General features: G+C 42.6%; 1 non-coding gene across 1 annotated transcript; it reads right to left on the reverse strand.

The window, feature by feature from the left end:
* Window positions 1-12,381: 12,381 nt before the first annotated feature.
* Window positions 12,382-12,597, reverse strand: LOC130026231 (small nucleolar RNA U3). Its single transcript, XR_008792843.1, has one exon. It is a non-coding gene; the product is annotated as a small nucleolar RNA U3 (small nucleolar RNA).
* Between the last annotated feature and the right edge of the window lie 374 nt (window positions 12,598-12,971).

The raw sequence follows: 12,971 nt of genomic DNA on the forward strand, positions 1-12,971 counted from the left end.
AAGAAGATGAGTTACATCACTCTCCCCAACTTCAAATTGTACTACAAAGTAGTACTAATTAAAACAGCATGATACCGGGCTAGAAACAGACGTGCAGAACAGTGGAACAGAGTTGAATATTCTGTCACAGATCCCAGATATATGACCATTTAATCTTTGACAAAGGAGCAATAAATGTGAAGTAGAACAAGGAAAGGCTCTTCAACAAGTGGTGCTGGGAAAACTGGATAGCTAACTGCAGAAAATGAACTCTGACATCTGTCTAATGCCAGGCACAAAAGTCAGATCAAAGTGGATTAAAGACCTCAATATCAGACATAAATCCATAAGGTACATAGAGGAAAATGTAGGCAGAACTCTCTACGACTTTGAAGCTAAAAGCATCTTTAAGGATGAAATAGCACTAACATGTAAGTGAAAGCAAACATAAACAAATGGGACTACATCAAAATAAGAAGCTTCTGCACTTCAAAAGAAACAGTGACCGAGTACCCATCACTCCATCAGTCATTGTATAACTGAAACCAAAGCACAAAAACTTGTAATGTCCACAACACCACCTTATGGTGTTTCACTAATAAAAAATTTTTAAAAAAAGAAACAGTGACCAAAATACAAAAAGAGCCCACAGAATGGGAAAGAATATTTACCCAACACCCATCTGATAAGGGATTAATATCCAGGATATACAAGACACTAGTAGAATTGTACAAGAAAAGTCCCTCCAACTGCATCAGAAAATGGGGGAAGAAATGCACAGAAGTTTCCTCAAAAATAAATACAAATGGCCAAAAGGCACATGAAAAAAATGCTCCACACCACTAGCCATCAGGGAGATGCAAATCAAAAAAACAATGAGATATCATCTCACACCACAGAGACTGGCATATATTCAAAAGAACAAAAGCAATCGGTGCTGGCGTGGATGTGGGGGAAAAGGGACACTCACTGTTGGTGGGAATGCTCACTAGTCCAGCCTTTCTGGAAAACAATATGGACAGTCCTTCAAAAACTAGAAATTGAGCTTTCATATGACCTCACAATACCATTTCTAGGAATATATCCCAAGGATGCAAAAAATCACAGTAGAAATGACATCTGTACCTATATGTTCACTGCAGCACTGTTCACAATAACCAAAATCTGGAAACAATCCAAGTGCCCTAGAACAAATGACTGGTTAAAGAAACTTTGGTACATCTACACAATGGAATACTATGCAGCTAGCTGTTAGGAGAGATGAAGTCATGAACTTTGCTTATAAATGGATAGACATGGAGAATATCATGCTAAGTGAAATGAGTGAGAAAGAGAGGGACAAACATCAAAGGACTGCACTCATTTGTGGAGTATAAAACAATATAATAAGGGCTGACTTTTAAGGATAGTAGATACACAGGACAGGAAGATTGCTCCATAGTGGAAGCCTGCCTCATGAGCAAAGGGGAGAAGGCAGCTGGGATAGAGAAGGGATCACTAAAGAAATGATGGTTTGAGGAACTGGTCGAGATGGGAGATGTGTGCAGACAGTAGATAAAGGACCAAAAATGGGGGAAATAAGAGGCCACTTGGGGGGACACTGGCAAGAGCGCCTCGGAACTCCCCATCTGCCTCATCGGCCCCTCCATTCCAGGTTCCTGGGTGGGAGTGACCCCGGGACTGGATGGGGGCGTGGCCACTACCTAGGGGTGTGGCTTCCCAGAAGTGGACGTGGCCTTCCCCAGGGTGGGCAGCCGCTCAAGCAGATAAAGTTATATTTCCCAATCTGAGCACTCAGGACTTTCATCCCACCCTTTATCACCTAATACCGAGTTAAAATTACTGACCACCTCTACCACAATACAACAATATTGCACTCGCCTACTCCATTTCTTTTTTTTTATTATTATTTTTTATTAGTGAAATACCATGAGGTACAGTTGTAGACTTACAAATTTTTGTGCTTGGGTTTCGATTATACGATGATCAAATACCCATCCCTCCACCAGTGCCCATTTTCCATCACAATGGATCCCAGTATCCCTCACACCCCCTTTCCCCCCATCCCACCCTGCTTCTGTGGCAGGTCATTCCCTTTTGTTCTCTCTCTCCTTTTGGGTGTTGTGGTCTGCAAAAGAGGCATTGAGTGGCAATCATGTTTGGTCCATAGTCTACTTTCAACATGCATCTCCCATCCTGGGAGGATCCTCCAAAAACCCTTTATTTGGTGCTCCCTTCTCCATATGAGCTTCCCTTTCCCCTAGAATGCCCGGCTGGCCTCTAGTAATCCTCCTAGTACTGATCTCGGATCTCGGATATTCTTGGGTATTAATCCCCTATTTTGTTACTTTATGTCCCTCAGATGAATGCAATCATTTTATGTCTATCCCTCTCTTTCTAACTCATTGCGCTTAGCATGATACTTTCCATGTAGACCACTTGTATGCAAATTTCATGACTTCATCTTTTCTAACAGCTACATAGTACTCCATTGTGTAGATGTACCAAAGTTTCCTTAACTAGTCATCTGTTCTCCGGCACTCAGTTATTTTCCAGATTCTGGCTATTGTAGTTGGCAAAGGGCATGAATGTGTTTCGAATGCTTTTTCCAGCTTCTGCCACATCTACCAGCACTGCTGCTCTTCTCTCTTTGAGGTCTTCCTTTATTGCTTCTCTGCACTGCTTTGCAAGCTGGGACATTCACTTGCGGTTGCCTGAGGCTTGCGCCAAGTCACGTTGGTGAATGAGCTCAAGGGTTTTTGAAGACAGGAGTCTCTTTGTGACTATCTCTCACTCGGCATTCTTCGCAAAGTCATGGAGGTGCTTCTCCATCTCCCAGAAGGGCAATGAAGAATATTATCCATGATATCTACTCGGATCCCTTCGATAGCCACGTCCAACTGCCCACATACCAAATTATGCAGGATGGATATGTCATTCCCAACATTCTCCCTTCCAAAATCCGACTTGGCATTTCGTCAGTAAAGAACTGAACAGCACCCGGCTCAGACAAGGTCAGACACAAACACCTGAAGAACCTGCAGTCAGTTCTCATCAATACAGTGACTCGGCTCTTCACACACTACCTGTCTGAATGTTAAGTACCATCCCAATGGAAACCAGCAGGACTGTACTACTGTATAAGAAGGGAGACATTCACAACATTGGCAACTATCACCCTATCTGCTTGTTGTCTGTCGTCTACAAGCTGTTCACTCGAGTCATCCTGAATAGGATTGGCCGACTTTGACAATGAGTGTGGAAAGGTCAGACTACAGCTGAATCTCATGAAGACAATGTTTAAGAGAAACAGTCTCATTCCTGACTTTCCATTTGCTCTCAACGGAAAGATTTTCTCTGAGTGCAACAGTTATGTGTACCTAGGTCGAGATGTCAGCATGAAGAATGACCTGGAACCTGAGTTGCGCAGGAGGAAGAGAGTGGCTTGGAACGCCTTCAAGAGCATTGAAGAAATAGCTAAGAGGACGAAGAATCTCCGGATCCAGGCACATCTCTTCGACTCTACCATTCTTCCTTCATTAACATATGCCTCAGAGACCTGGGCCCTACGAAATCAGGATGAGAATGCTATTCGGGTCTCCCAAAGAGAAATCGAAAGAGCTATGCTTGGTGTATCACACTTCACTCAAATGAGAGAAAGATTCCAGAGTTCTGACCTCCGTCAATGGTTGAAAATCAGGGATGCTGTCTTGTTTGCTAAGGCATCGAAAATCAGATGGGCTGGACATATAATGAGATTTGGAGATGATCACTGGACTAGAGCTGTTACTGACTGTATTCCACAGGATGTCAAAAGTCTGCGTTGCCACCCATCTATGAGATGGTCAGACTTGTTCGTCCAGATCCTGAAAGATCAGTTTGATGCTCTTTATGTTCCCAGATTGAGCAGACGCCATTGGGCTACACTAGTATGCGACAGGGATGAATGGAGACGTTACTGGCGCCCACTTGAGGAAATCAATGAATAATGGGATATCAGGTGATCAAGTGAACAGTATTGCAAATCACAGAATCTCAATCAATAAAAATTGTGTTTAAAACGCTGAGGTTTATTTAAGCTCCTTCAATTTTGAAAATCTAAGTTTTCTAAGTCTCTGGGCATCAGAAGTTGGTCACCCTCTCTATAAAAGAGCAGCAACGTTCTTGCCTGAAGTGATACAGACACATCTTCCCAGAAACAGCTCCACACACCTGACCCAACTCCACCATTCAGGTCCAGCTAAACCCCTATGCTGGGGATACAGCCTGAAATGTTTCCCTCACAGCGTTCTGAAAGTTTGTTTCATGAAGTCGTTTTGAAAATCAGTAAGTGGAAGGGGGTGTGGCATAGCTAAAATATCAATCAAGAGAGAAGGGGGAGAAAATAACCAAGGGAATTTGGGGAAATGCACAGTTCTTGTCAGAATTCTAAGATTATTCGGGCTGTGGTAGTAGCACAGAGTCTCAAGAAGACATAGTTTGAGCTACAGGGTCACTTTAATATGCTCTTATTGGCTGCTATCACTTGTATCACCTGTCATCCTGTTGATCTTCGATTTGCTTGAGCAGGTGCCATTAACATCTCCATTCATTCCTATCACGTTCTAGTGAAGCCCAATGGCATCTGCTCACTACAGGGACACGATGAGCCTCAAACATGTTGTTTAGGGTTTTGACGAAGAAGTAGTCTGACCATCTCGTAGGTGGAATGGAATGAACATCCTTTTGATGTCCCGTGGAATCCAGTTGGTAACAGCTCTAGTACAGCGGTTGTCTCTAAATCACATTACTGTCTGGCCCATCTGATTTTTGACGCATTGGCAAATGAGACAGTGTCCCTGATTTTTGATTGCTGACTGAGGTCAGAACTCCGCATTTCTTTTCTCACTTGAGTGAAATGTGATTTTGCAAATATAGCTATTTCGATTCCCTTTTGGGAAACACAAATAGCCTTCTTGTCCTGTTTTTGAAGGGCTCAGGTCTCTGACACGTATGTTAATGCAGGAATAATGATGGAGTAGAAAAGATGTGCCTGGAGACAGAGGTTCTTCATCCTCTTAACAATTTCTTAATGGTCTTGAAGGTGTTCCACACCGCTCTCTTCCTCTGTGCAGTTCTGGTGCCAAATCATTTCTCATGTTGAATTCTCAATCCAGGTACACATATCTGCTGTGTTAGGAATTGTTCATCCCATTGAGAGCTAATGGAATGTCAGGGACTAGTTTGTTTTTTATGAACATTGTTTTGGTGAGATTCAACTGCAGTCTGACCTTTCCACGCTCATGGACGAAGTTGGCCAGCATTTGTGCCGCTTGGCTAATGTTTGGTGTTATTAGAAAGATGTCATCAGCGAAGTGGAGGTGGTGTAGTTGCTGACCATCTATCTTCACTCCCATTTCTTCCCATTCTAGTCATCGCATAAGGTTCTTGAGGGTGGCACTGAAGAGTTTCGGTGAAATGGTTTCACCCTGCTGAACCCCTCTCTTTATGTCGATGATCACTTCCTTGTAGAATGGTGAGATCCTGGTGGTGAATCTGTAATACAGTTCATGGAGGATCCTTATGTACTGAGTTTGAATGCCCTGTTTGGCTAGGGCTTCGATGACCGCTTCAGTTTCAACAGAATCAAAGGCCTTCTTTAAATTGATGAACGTTAGACAGAGCAGCTCCTTGAACTCTCCTGAAACCTCAATGAGCTTGGTCATTGTGTGGATATGGTCGATTGTGCTGAATCCTTTTTGGAACCCGACTTGCTCACGTGGTTGTCCTTCAAATAGTCAACCACATTCTATTTAGGATGACATGACTGAACAACTTATAGACGACGGATAACAGGTAGATCAGGCAATAGTTTCCACTGTCATGGATATCTCCATTCTTCTACAACAGAACTGTTCTGCTGGTATTCTACTGGGATGTAACCATTCAGACAGGTAGTTTGTGAAGAGCCGAGCCAGTGTATTGATGAGCACTGGCGGCAGATTCTTCAGGTATTTGGGTCTGACCTTGTCTGGACCGGGTGCTGTACGCTTCTTTAACGATGAAATGGCATCTCGGATTTCGGAAAGGAGAATGCTGGAAACAACATATTCATCCTCCAGAATATGGTATGTGGGCAGGTGGACATGGCTATCGAAGAGATCTGAGTAGAAGTCGTGGATAACCTTCTCCATTACACTTCTGGAATATATGATAGGTCCATTAGGACATTAGAGGGTAGTTATCTTGGTCTTGTAGTTGGCGAAGGACAGGCGTGTATTGTGAATGCTTTTTCTGACTTCTGCCACATTGGCCAGAACTGCTGCTGTTCTCTCTTTGAGGTCTTCCTTCTTCTCTGCACAGCTTTGTGAGCTTGGACATTAGCTTGTGATTGATTGCCTGAGGCTCGTGCCGAACCACGAATGAGTTCGAGAGTTTCCGAAGACAGGAGTCTGTGGCTTTCTCACTCTTGGCATTCCTCGCACAGTCATGGAGGTGCTGAACCAGTTGATTGTATTTCTTGTCTATGTTGTCAACAATGGCATCTTCCCATATTGTTTCAATAATGCCAAAGAGCTCCTAGCTAGTGGTCATTCTGGGAGTTCTCTTCTTAAACTTTGCAGTCCTTTCTCCCTGTTCCATGAAGGAGAACCTTTCATGAAGGAGAAAGTGGTCTGATCCCATTTGAAATTTTGGGACAACAGTGACATTGGTCAGGCAAAACTGTGTATTGAAGATGATGTGGTCAATTTCATTGTTGGACTGTCCACCAGGAGACTCCCATGTCCAATGTTTAGATTTAGCCTTCTGTACTGTGAGTTACCATGGATGGTCTTGGTCGACATGATGAACTCAGACAGTCTCTCACTCTGTTCATTCCATTCTAGGCCATTGGTCTCAATGTGGAGTTCTTCAGGCAACATTCTCGGTCCTATCTTGGGGTAAAAATCACCAATAATGATCCTGTAGAAGGTGTCATCTTCTTTATAGAACTTCTTCAGCTCCATGTAGAACTTCTCAATTCATCATAGTTGGATGTTTGTGCATAGATGATGAAGATAGAAGCTGCTGGAAATGCTCCACATTTATTCAAGCATAGTTGTCCCATTCAGATTGTTAGGCATTCGTATGAATCAATGCTCATGGCCAAGTTCCTGTTTACAAGGACACTGACACCACCGACGCCTCTACTGTCACATGTTCTGAGGAACAGTTCTTCTCTAGTGTTGAAAATGGTGTGATGTGATTGATGCCTTCTCTTCTTGGTCAGACCAATGATGTCGTACTTGATCTTCCATGTTTGCATAATCAGGTCCTCGATGGATGCTTCTGATGCCAGAGTATGTGTGTTGAAAGTACAGACAGTCATTTTAGTCTTCTTTGTTTTGGCAGCCTAGTTCGGCCCTGAGATTTTATCAGCCTCTCCTTGCTCATTCTTCTTAACGCTGCCATATTGGGGGCTCTTTCAGGGTCAGGGAAATGAGGCCCATTGTTTTTGGGCATATCGAATATGCTACCGGTAGCTTGCTAAGGCTCTGTCGTGTGGGCGGGATACTCTCAGTAGCTTGCCATGCTCTCCGAGAGGGATGGAGGTTTTTAGAGCGGCCTCTAATCACCCTTCCAGGTGTTCCCATGGTTCACACCATATTTGAACCCCATCAAATATGTTGCTGTAATTATGCCAAATGAGTATTAAGTGTCTTATTATGTGTCTCACGGCTGCTTTGCAGCTGCTTTGCAGCTGCGTGGTCCAGGAAGCAGCCTGGAGCTTGGCGGCGCTGGGTAGTGGAGGTAGTGGAGGTTGTGATGAGGTATTTATCTGGCACCAACAGGAGGGTCTTCTGGGTGTAATCCCTGATCCCTGAGTCACCGGAGATTGGTGGAAGCAGGCAAAGGATCTCTGTTTCTGGGTCCTGTTGAGCCTTGAGTCCAAGGTCACAAAGTTCTGCTTTACCTGATTCTGTGGGTCTTCACTCATGCGTGAGGCTTGGCCCAAGCATCCAGAAAGTGGCCTGGAGCATGGCGGTGGCTGGGTACTAATTGGCTACTAATGAAAAAAAATGTATACCTTAGACTTACTCCTAAGAAGTATTTCATCATTGGGAGCAAAAACATTAACACATGACATTAATACATGAATCACTTATTGAATCACTTATGTGGAATAGGTAAATCCCAAAATAGGAGGGTACACTATCTCTCTTAACTTCAGTTTTAGCATCATCAACACAAGTTGAATTACTTGGAGCTTCAGTATCTCCACAGATATAGGTCATTGCAATTGTACCACATTGAAGAAGAAAAACATAACCAAGTGAAATACATGGCAAAAACATACATAATAAGGTCCTAAGCGCCAAAAACTGAGGAACATCTTTGTCTCAGGTCTACTCAGAAAATCCCTACTTAAGACAATCATAGTGACTTTAGTCAAAAACTGTTAATAAGTGTTGTCAATGTCCTGGTGAAATTTGCTGGTTTGTATATAACCTCGTGTTTTTTAAGTGCTTGTGTATATTAACAAAAGAAATTAGGAAATTCTAAGTTTCATAAAGCTGCTCATAGCAGATCTGACAACTCTGAGAACTTCATAGCACTGCAGCACTGTCCTCCCGTTGTTTATTGATTTGCTCAAGTGGGCACCAGTAAGTTCTCCATTGTGAGACTTGTTGTTTCTGTTTTTGGCCACGGAGCTTGCCAGGCTCTGCTGTGCGGGCAGGATACTCTCGGTAGCTTGCTGGGTTCTCCAAAAGGGATGGAGGAATCGAACCTGGGTAGACCAAAATGCAAGGGAAATGCCCTACACGCTCTGCTATCACTCCAGGCTGGAGAACTTCATAATGGCTTGTAAATTCTTTGAGGTTCCTGGTCATTTTCATTAATAAAATTTAGAATATCTGACCTTCAGTGGGCTGGAGCGATAACACAGCGGTAGGGCGTTTGCCTTGCATGCAGCCAACATGGCCAACCCAAGTTCGATTCCTCTGCCCCTCTCAAAGAGCCCGGCAAGCTACTGAGAGTATCTCGGCTGCACGGCAAAGCCTGGCAAGCTCCCCGTGACGTATTCGATATGCCAAACACAGTAACAACAAGTCTCACGATGGAGACATTACTGGGTCTGCTCGAGCGAATTGATGAACAACGGGCGAATAGTGACAGTGACAGTGACCTTCAGTAATGCCACGAATACTTACCATTTTCTAGTTGAAATCTAATACTAAAAGTAGCCTTTGAGAACCAGAAAACTCTGACATATTGGAAACCACGGGCTCCAAAAAGATTTCAGGTTTACAAAGGCATCTCATGCTTAGAAATGTGTGGGTTTAGATTTTTTTAGAGAGGATGGCTGAAATATGCAAACTTGGTCATGAAACATTAATGGGAAATAATGAAACTTTTTTGGCATTCTGAGTCACTACAAAGGAGACACTTGATTTGAAGTCTATGCAATCTGCACTGCACCTTCCCTAATTAGGTATATGGGACTAAATATGAAGATGAGTTGAGTAATTTCTTAACACAACAGCAAAAATTTCTCTTGGTGATTCGGCCCAGAGAAGAGCAAGCAATGACGCTTTCTTCATATCAGAGGCTTAAGCTCTGTGAAGGCAGGACTGGCTCTTTCTAAGTGATAGCAGAGCATGTAGACAGCCTCCACCAAGTGATTTGTTATTCATAGGTTCATACAGTGTCACTGGAGAATAAACAGAGGAAGAGTGATTGTTGTTGCTGTTCAAGGAGGTCCTTTAAGCTAGATTTTGGGTTGAAGCATCAGAAACCCAAGCTCTTAGCAGCATAAAACAGTGTCTTATTACAGTGGAATCGACAGAGGAACCCAGGCATGCAGGTCCCAGGGCTGAGGATCTCCAAGCCTGCTCGGATCGGGACTTGGCCTTCTCCACCCAGATCCCCCATCTTCCAGTAGGTAGGCATTACACCCACAAGCTGCTGCTGGCACCAGGTGGTCCCATCAACGGCCAAGACCCAAAGACTATAACACCCAGCACCCAGCTCTTATTATCTCATTTTTATTTTGGAGAACCCAGCAAGCTACCGAAAGTATCCTGCCCGCACGGCAGAGTCTGGCAAACTTCCCATGTCAGACTCAATATGTCAAATACCAGTAACACTGATAGGTCTCATTCTCCTAGCCCTCAAAGAGCATTGAATATGGCTCTTTTAAAATCTCAGGGCTAGGAAGAAGGAGACGTTACTGGTGCCTGCTCGAGGCAAACGACGAACAGGATGATCGTGATCATTATTACAGTGGAGGCAGTTCAGAGGCAGTTGGATGAAAGAAATATAAAGTTTAAAAAATAAAAATAAATAAAAAGTAAGGTGGGGTGAGGTACTGGGGTTGGACTGAACCATCAAGTTGAGCCCATGTAGACTGTACCGTACAAAGGGAAGAAACATAGGGATCCATGAAAATGGGCAAGATTTCTCGTGTGTCCTGACTGGCTTGGATGAGGTGGAACATGTTTTTCTTTTGGCTGCCTTAGTAAATTTCATAAATTTCAGTATACTGAAACTGTCAGTTGTCCTTTTCTCACAGATCCCTGATGCTTACTTAGCTTGTTTGTTGTCAGTATGCAGATCCTAGGTACTTAGCTTGTTTGTTGTCAGTATGCAGACCCTAGGTACTTTGTTTGTTTTCAGTATGCAGAAAAGCTTTCAGCTTTGCATATTCTTCCTGTAATTCCTTTGTTGATGACCTCACTGTGGAGGCAGTTCAGAGGCATTGGGATGAAAGAAGTATAAAGTTTAAAGCCCTTCAGAGTATGAACTGTAAGATGGTAATAAAAGGAGATTTCAGGGCTCTCTACCTTGGTCACATGTCTAAGAGAACCTGGACCCTCCACGACATAAATTTCTTTCGCGTTCCTTGTCTCAGTGCCTCTGACTGAAGGAACGTTCACACAACAGTGAGGGACACTGGGATAATGGTGGAGGAAGGTAAACAGCTGAGTCGAGGGTGTGGTGCTGGAGTATTTCATGCATGAAACCCTGCTAATAATTTGTAAATCACAGTGTGCAAAGTAAAACAATTTTTTAACTAATAATATTCTGTAAATTTTTTAGAATGTAGAAGGAATTTATACTTTAAAATAATCAAGAAAGTGAAAAAAACAACCATACAATGGAAAAAATATTTGCAAATAACTTCTCTGTTGAGTGGCTACTGTCCAGAATATGTAATCTTAAATATAAAGTGTATATAACTAAGTGTATAACAATATATAACTAAAATGAGTAGTCCGAAGAAAAAATTTCTTCAGAGAAGATATAAATATGTGAAAACATGCTCAACATCATTTGTCACTAAAGAAATGAAAATTAAAACCAAATGAACCCTTTTGAGATATGAGAATGCTGAAATCAAGATGACAGGAAATAACAAATATTGGTAAGAGTGTGGAAAACATATTATTGATGAAAATGTACAATGGTATAGTTGTTCTGGGAAAGTTTGGCAGTTCTCCAAAAGGCTAAATATAAAGTTGGTCTGTGACTCAGCAGTTCCATCCAAGCCATATAATCCCCAAATGCAAACATATGTCCACAATGTAACCTATATATATAAAAGTCCAAGAAGTGAAATTAATCTAAATGTCCATAAAAAGGAGGGCAACTGAGATTCCACAACCTGGACAGCAGTCATGTGGGCATGGGTACCCACTCGGCCAGAATTTATGATTGTCTTTAAATCAGTGTTTCTTTTAAAACCTAAGGGTGTGCATAGAGCCCTGGAGGAAATGGGCAGAAATCCACCCCTGCAGGTGCGATTGTGCTAACGACTTCATGCCTTTTGCCTCATCCCTGAATCCTCACCCAGCTGTGAGCCAGAATAGTCTTGGATTCACAATTCATCCTACAGAGTGGGAGGGAGAGGGTAGGGGAAATGATAAAATGACTGCAACAGGCTTTGACTGCAACAGGCTTGGCAGAATGGGCTTGTTGGAGCTGTAAAGTAAGGAGCGATAGCACAACGGTAGGGCGTTCGCCTTACAAGTGGCCAACATGACCGACCCGAGTTCGATTCCTCCGCCCCTCTCGGAGAGCCCGGCAAGCTACCGAGAGTATTCGATATGCCAGACAAAGTAACAACAAAGTCTCCAATGGAGATGTTACTGGGCCCGCTCGAGCAAATCGATGATCAACGGGAGGGCCTTTACTTACTTGGAGCTGTATAGGTATTTTTTTAATTTGATCATTTAAAAATATTTTTAATTGAATCATAAAAAACACAATGGAAAAGTTGTTCATAATTGGGTTTCAGTCCTACAATGTTTCAACACCAGTCCCTTCACTAGTGCACATTTCCTGCCACCAATGTCCTTAGTTTCCTTCCTGCCCCAAAACTTGACACTTTCTCTCTCTCTCTCTCTCTCTCTCTCTCTCTCTCTCTCTCTCTTAAAGGAAACTACCAAAATTGCATCCTCTCCCTCTCCCTCTTCCAAGGAAAGATCTGAACAACATCAGTAGCAAAAGGCAGAGGCAGCACCTGGAGCCAGCATCATGATCACAAGAGGATGCTCTCACTCCTCCTCACAGTTTGGGGTCCTCCATGTGAAAAATTTCTACAGAGAAACATCCCTATCAATGAACTATAGAAAGGATACCTGAAAGTATAATTTTTTAGGTTTTTCTAATTTTTTAAAAGGGTGCTTAAAATAAACTTTGGGCTCATTTTCTAGAAAATATAAGCAGTTAGATTTTGGCACACCTTGCAGTCTGAATCCATAGAAGTCATGCCACTTCATTTTATTAGTTAAAAAAGATACTAGAAAGTTTTCCATATACTGATATGTCTTAAGACAAAACGGAAACATCAAGCCCCAAAGAAAAGCCAACACTATTTTTTTTAAACGTTGAAGGCTATTTTAGAACTGTGGAATTTCCTCCCAAAAGTTTCTATTAAAATATCTCTACTGAAAAACTCTGCCTTGTTTTTTTTCTTTAAAAAAAAAAAGAACAAATTTAAAGTGAAGGAAAGCTGAATGTAACTATAC

The sequence above is a fragment of the Sorex fumeus genome, unplaced genomic scaffold, assembly GCF_029834395.1.
Source record: "Sorex fumeus unplaced genomic scaffold, SorFum_2.1 ptg000033l, whole genome shotgun sequence".
NCBI classification, from domain to species: domain Eukaryota; kingdom Metazoa; phylum Chordata; class Mammalia; order Eulipotyphla; family Soricidae; genus Sorex; species Sorex fumeus.